Source organism: Vombatus ursinus, unplaced genomic scaffold (genome assembly GCF_900497805.2).
Source record: "Vombatus ursinus unplaced genomic scaffold, bare-nosed wombat genome assembly UNPS02014810.1, whole genome shotgun sequence".
Lineage (NCBI taxonomy): Eukaryota > Metazoa > Chordata > Mammalia > Diprotodontia > Vombatidae > Vombatus > Vombatus ursinus.
This window is the reverse complement of record NW_020954588.1, coordinates 6,706,913-6,713,463: the sequence shown is the minus strand read 5'-3', so window position 1 is coordinate 6,713,463 and position 6,551 is coordinate 6,706,913.

Below are 6,551 nucleotides of genomic sequence, written 5' to 3'. Positions count from 1 at the left end.
TCTTTATATTTTTTTTTTTGGCAATGTGGCTAATAAGGAAATACGTTTTGCATTATTTCACGTATATAATTGATATAGTTTGCCTTCTCAGTGGGTGGGGAAGGGTGTCAGGGAGGGAGAGAATAGAGAACTCAAAATTTGAAAAGAATGTTTAAAAAATAAATAGTAAAATTTTAAGAAAGAAAAAAAAACCACTTTGGCTCTTGCCATCCCCAGGGGAACCCTGGGAACATCAGGCTATGCCTTGTTTTGTTCTCCCTCAGTCCATCTGCAAGCACTCGTAGGCTTACAAGACATTAAATATAGAACAAACTTTGTTGAACCTGGTAAAAAATTCAAGAAACCCCTCCACTATCATGAATCTCCTCTTTCTGGAGGGTAACAAGCAACCCTCCTCCGTGGTGGTGAATCACACCCTTCCTCCATGCCTACGCAGTCCACTTGACTCACAGTGTCAGTAAAGGGGTAAGTCTGGTGCTTTGTGAATGTAGCTTTGCTATGCAATGATCTCTATTATTAGCCAGGGCAAAGACTTGAGGGCTTGTTCTTCCTAATTATGGCACTTGTTACCATTTCAGTGTCTCTGACATTGGCTTCTCAGAGGATGTGGTTCCCTTTAGGGGCTACGTGAACAAGGTTCATGTACAACTTGACTCCATCTCTTTTTTCCATAGTCCATATGTTCCTTTACAGCTCTTTTTGCATATATTCTCCACCCCCCCGCCCCTGAAAGTCCTCTATGAATGGCAGAAAAGGAGCTTACCCAAATGAGAGTTTACTGAATATATACTACATTATCTTCCCAGTTTAAAAATTTTCAGGCTCTGAAACTTACTCAGGCTCAGGACATCTTATGTCTGCCTAGGCACTGAGAGGATAGTGATACTGGAAACTATTCTTTCATCTCAATGCTTTTTATTTACTTATTTATTTTTGGTTTTCAATATTCACTTTTATAAGATTTTGAGTTCTAAATTTTTTCCCCTCCCCAAGACAGCATGCAATCTGATATAGGCTATACATATACAATCATATTAAACATATTTCCACATTAGTCGTGTTGTGAAAGAAGAATAAGAATGAAAGGGAAAAACCATGAGAAAGAAATAAAAAGAGAGAAAATACTATGCTTTGATCTGCATTCAGATTCCATAGTTCTTTCTCTGGATGGATAGCTTTTTCCGTCATGAACCTTAATGCTTTTTTTATTCATCTCTGATAAACACCTTATCACTTTCCACAGGGGCTTTTGCAAAGTCCTTTCACATCTGGACCCCAAATTTATCCCACCCCCTCAGCAAATGACCTTACTTTCTATTTTATTGAGAAGAATACAATCATCTATTGGGAATTCTATTTACTCCCACTTTCCATGTTTTAATCCTTCACATGTCCACCCCAGGAGAATAAGAAGATGAAGTATCCTCCAAGGCTTTGCCTCCTTGCTTTTTCTCTTCATATTTTCTCCCTTGGTGAGAGGATCCATTGTCATGATTTCAGGTATCAACCCATGAGGATGATTCCTAAATCTATATAACCATTCCTGATTCTTTTTTCCTGAGTGATAGTCCAGTGTTTCCTACCACCTGCTACTCTTTTCCACCTAGATATCCTGATATTACCTCTGAATTTATTCCACTGAATTTATCATCATCTCTCTAAAACTGACTCCACACTATCTGTACTGCTTACATGAGATCTTAGGCAAAGCACTTCATTTCCCCAGGTCTCAGTTTCCTTATCTGTAAAAGGAGGGAGTTGGATTACATAACCCCTAAAGTTTAATCCATCCCTAAACCCTAGGATTAGTCCAGCTTTCATTCTTCTAGTAGTGGCACCACAGCCTTCCAGCCTCACCCAAGCACAAAACCTCAGTCATCTTTGACTCGGCCCCATCCTTTGACCACTTTCTCTACATCCCATCAATTTATAAAGACTGTGCAGAAGGGAGCCCAAGAACCAATTCTTAACCAAGTGAACACCTGTCTCAGAAATTGAGATCTGAGGGCGGCTAGGTGGTGCAGTAGATAGAGTACAGGCCCTGAAGTTAGGAGGACCTGAGTTCAAATTTGGCCTCAGACCAAACACTTGATATTTACTAGCTGTGTGACCCTGGGCAAATTACTTAACCCCAATTGCCTTAAAAAAAAAAATTGAGATCTGAGCTCTACTAGTTGGTTACGTTGTTTTTCAGTTGGTTATATTGATTTTTTATTAAACAAAGTACTTTCATCCCTTCAAAAATTCCTTTTACAAGGCCTTCCAGGAAAGTAAATGTGACCGTTTTTGCTCTTTTTCTTTACTCAAGTCTGTCCTAATTCTTGCTTTTTCCTTTTCCTTCGTCTCTATAAAAAACATTTTTCTTTTATGGGTGAAAAAAAGTCTTCTGAAAGTTCTTTTCTTTAGAAGACTGGTGGCATTCTTTTTTTTAAAAAAAAATAAAGAAATACTTAAACAATTTTGTTAAAGGAATCTAAAATAAATGAATCTCAATAAAATTGTAACTTTTAGGAGGACAGGGACAGTTGATATGGACTGTGAGACTCTAGATGTGTTTCTCTGCTGCCCCCATAAGGTCTGCCCTTTGATCCTGGACTCAATCTTCAGCTTATTGACCCATTGGCACCAGGACCTTAATTTAACCTAAATCCTTCTTCCTGGCAGTTTGCTGTTTGGTAAACAGACTTTGCAGTGCATGCAAATTAGCTTCCCTCCCATCTTAAGAACAGTTGATCTGGGCTTGTTTTGACTAGGGCTCTGTACACTCACAGGCCTTTTTGTCTCTGCTTCTTTACGTTTGTACATCTCTGCTTCCTCTCCTCCAACCCTCCCTCCCAGATTCAGACTCATCCCTTCCAATCCCACTCCCAGAAAACTGGTTCCTTCCTCTTCTACCTGGTCCAGCTTGATGGGGTATGATGGGAATCCCCTAAAACTTATTTCTTAGCCTTTGGTCTTTTTGTCTTTATAATCGGAGAACCATAGATTTAGACCTGGGAAGGGACGTTAGAGCTCATCTAGTTTGACCCCCTTATTTTACAGATGAGGAGACTGAGGCACAGTGAGGTTAAATGACTTGCCTAAGGTCATACTGGGACTAAATTGCTTAATATTTCTGGATCTCAGTCTCCTTATCTGTAAAATGAGAGACCTAGAGTCAGAAGGCTTCATCAAGAATAGATCAGACCAGACTAACCCCATTTCCCTTTTTGATCAGATTACTATCTATGCCAGTGGATGAGGGGAATGCTATGGATATAGTTTGCCTAGCAAAGCTTTGAATAATGTATCTCATACTATTCTTGGCAAGAAGATGGATATACATGGACTAGACAATCATATGATCAGATGGAGTCAGAGCTGGTTGATGGAATGTCAGTGCTGCAGAAGGTTGCCTGCAGTCTATCCTGGGATTGTGTTTGAGCCCGTGCTGTTTAACACTGTTATCGTTGACTTGGATAAAGACCAATGGGGTAGGCTCATCAAATATTCAGGTAACACCAAGTTGAGAAGGATAACTAACAAACTGGATGTCAGTCATGATCTAGAAGGACAGGGGCAGGCTGGAGAACTGGACTGAATCTAGTTATGTAAAACTGAATAGGGGTAAATGTAAAATTTTACCATTGGATAGTTTTAAAAAATCTACTTCCCAAGTTCAAGGAGGGGAAGATAAGGTTAGATAGAAGTTATTTTGAAAAAGTTCTAGTAGTTTCATTGGACTGTAATCTCAATGTCAGCAGTGTGATGTGGCAGCTAAAAAGCTAATGCTGTTTTAATTTATTAAATCACTAATTAATTAGTTTAAAACTAATGCTAAATAAAAATTAGACTGAGAGACATAGCTTCCAGAAATAAGGTGATAATCTCACTGTACTCTTCTACCCTCATCAGACCTCATCTGCAGTGTTGTGTTCAGTTCTATGTGCCACAGTTTAAGAAGGATATAGATGAATTGGGAGAGTGTCCAGATGAGGGCAACCAAGATGGAGAATAGCCTTGAGTCCTTGTCATATGAGGATAGTTTAGCCTAGTGAAAGAAGTCTCAGAGGAGACACAATAGCTGTATCCAAGTATTTGAAAAGCTGTCAAATAGAAGAGGTTTTAGATTTGGTTTGCCTGGCCCTCAAAAGCAGAACCAGGAGCCATGGGTAGAAGTTACAAAGAGGCCGATTTAGATTTGAGATCAAGAAGACTTCCCTTCTGTCTAAGGAATGGGCTGCCTTGAGAGATTGTTTCTTCCTCCTTGGAGGTTTCAAGCACAGGTGGGACAAGCACTTTTTGAGTATGTTCTCATTTCTGGTATGGGTTAGAATAGATGGCCACTGAAATCCCTTCCAACTCACAAAATCTCTAAGTATCAGTAAAATTACCTCCCCTCTTGGCTTCTTTATAACTATATAATCTTTCTCACAATTACCCTGACTCGAAACCTTGAAGTCATATTTTCACTCTTTTCATCATCCCATATATGAATTAATCATCAAATCCTGTTGAGTGATCATTCCCAATGTCTCTCAATTCTGTCCCTTCCTTTTTATTCCTGCTGCCAGTCTCCCAGACCAGTCCTTCGTCATCTCACACCTGGGTTATAGTAACAAAATACTATTGATTTCCTCTCCTTCTATCCCTTTCCTAACCATCCTTTCCACCCCTGCCATCAACTTTTCTCTAAAATACTATCTTGAGTATGACATTATCCTGAAAAAAATGTTTAATGGTTTTTCAAGGTGGGGCATTTGTCACGAGTCACTGCTTCTCCCTAAATGAACACTTCATATCAGCTCAACCTCATCCCCTCCTCTTGCCTTCTTTGCTATAGTTTCAGAGCAATGTCTTCTTCCCAAGGTAGCATCTTTTTTCTGTCCTTTATATCAATTCTCCTATCTCTTCCCAGATCATCCTCTCCCTCTCCCTAATTTTCAGCCTCCCCTTTCTATAGTATTTACACATATGCTCAGCTTTCCTCCATCTTTAAGAAATCTTCACTTGATTCTAACATCCCCTTAAGCTATTATCCCATGTCCCTCATTTTTACAGCCAGATTTGGGGGAAAAAAGAGATGTCTCTCCTGATTGCTTCAACTTCCTCAAATCAATCAAATGGTTGGGAGGGAATGCCCCTTCCAACCCATCAACATTTGGCTTACAAACCTCATCATTCAACTGAAACTCCTCTAAACATTACCAGGGATGTCTTAATTGCCGAATCCAATGGTCTTTTCTCAGTCCTCATCTTTCTTGATCTCTCTGTAGCCATCTGACACTGTTGACCACCTTGGTTTTCTAGATTCTTTCCTCAGTTTTTGTGACAGTGCTCTTTCCTGGTTCTCTTAGCTATTTGTCTACTCTTTCTCAGTCTTCTTCACTGGATTATCTTTCATGTCTTACCCCCCATGTGTGGGTTTATGGTAGGCCTCTATTCTAGACCTTTTTTCTTCTTTTTTCTCATACTCTTGAGTTCAACTAGTTTCTCTACCCAGATAACTCCTAGATCTATATATCTAATCCTAATCTCTCTCCTGAACTTTATCCCCAAATTATCCCCCAATTGCTTATTGACTATATAAAAAACATAAATCACTATATAAATGCTTGCTATTATCTCACTCATCTTTCCTCCTAGCTATCTTCCTAACTTCCTAACTTCTCCATTTCTGTTGAGAACACTGCTCCCATCCTTCTAGTCACTTAGATTCATTATCTAGGAATTATCCTTGATTACTCACCCCAATCAGGTGCCAAGTGTCACTGATCCTACCTCTGCATCATCTCTTGCATTTATCCCCTTCTCAATACTCAACAATCACCACCCAAGGTCATCCAAGGTCAGTCTCTCATTACCTTTTATCTGGATTACTGAGATAGCTTTCACTAAGTTGGTCTTCCTTGTTTAGGTCTCTCTTCTATAATCCATCCTCAGTGTAGCTGCTAAGTTGATATTCCTAAAGCGAAAGGTCCAACCATATCATGCTTCTTCTCAAGAAGTTCTAGTATTTCCCTTTTGCCCACAGGATAAAATTGCAGACACTTTTGTTTACATTTTAGTAACCCTCCACAATTTCATTCAAGCCTATCTTTTCCTTGCTAATGGCATGTTACTGTTTTTCATGCACTGTTCAACCTAGCCTGTAGACTGGTCTTCTTTATATATAACTTTCCACCTACCGTATCCATGCCTTTTGCCCCATGCCTAGGAATACATTTGGTCTTCACCTTTGCCTTATAGAATCCCAAATTTCCTTCAAGGCTCAGCTCAAGTTCCATCTCCTACATGAGCCTTCCCTCAGCCCCTCAAGTCACTAGTGCTTTCTCTCCAGAAATTACCTTATCTTTACTTTGTATATATTCTGTATTTGCTTTTCTGTGTGCATGTTCTTTCTAACAAGCTTATTAAGCACAGGCACTATTTCTTTTTATATCTCCAACACTTAGCACAGCACCTGGCATGTAGAAGATGCTTAATAAATGTTTATTAAATGAGTCGAGTTGCCATAAGTTACCATCCAAACCACTAGGCTTCCACCACCTTCAAGGACAATGCTATATATA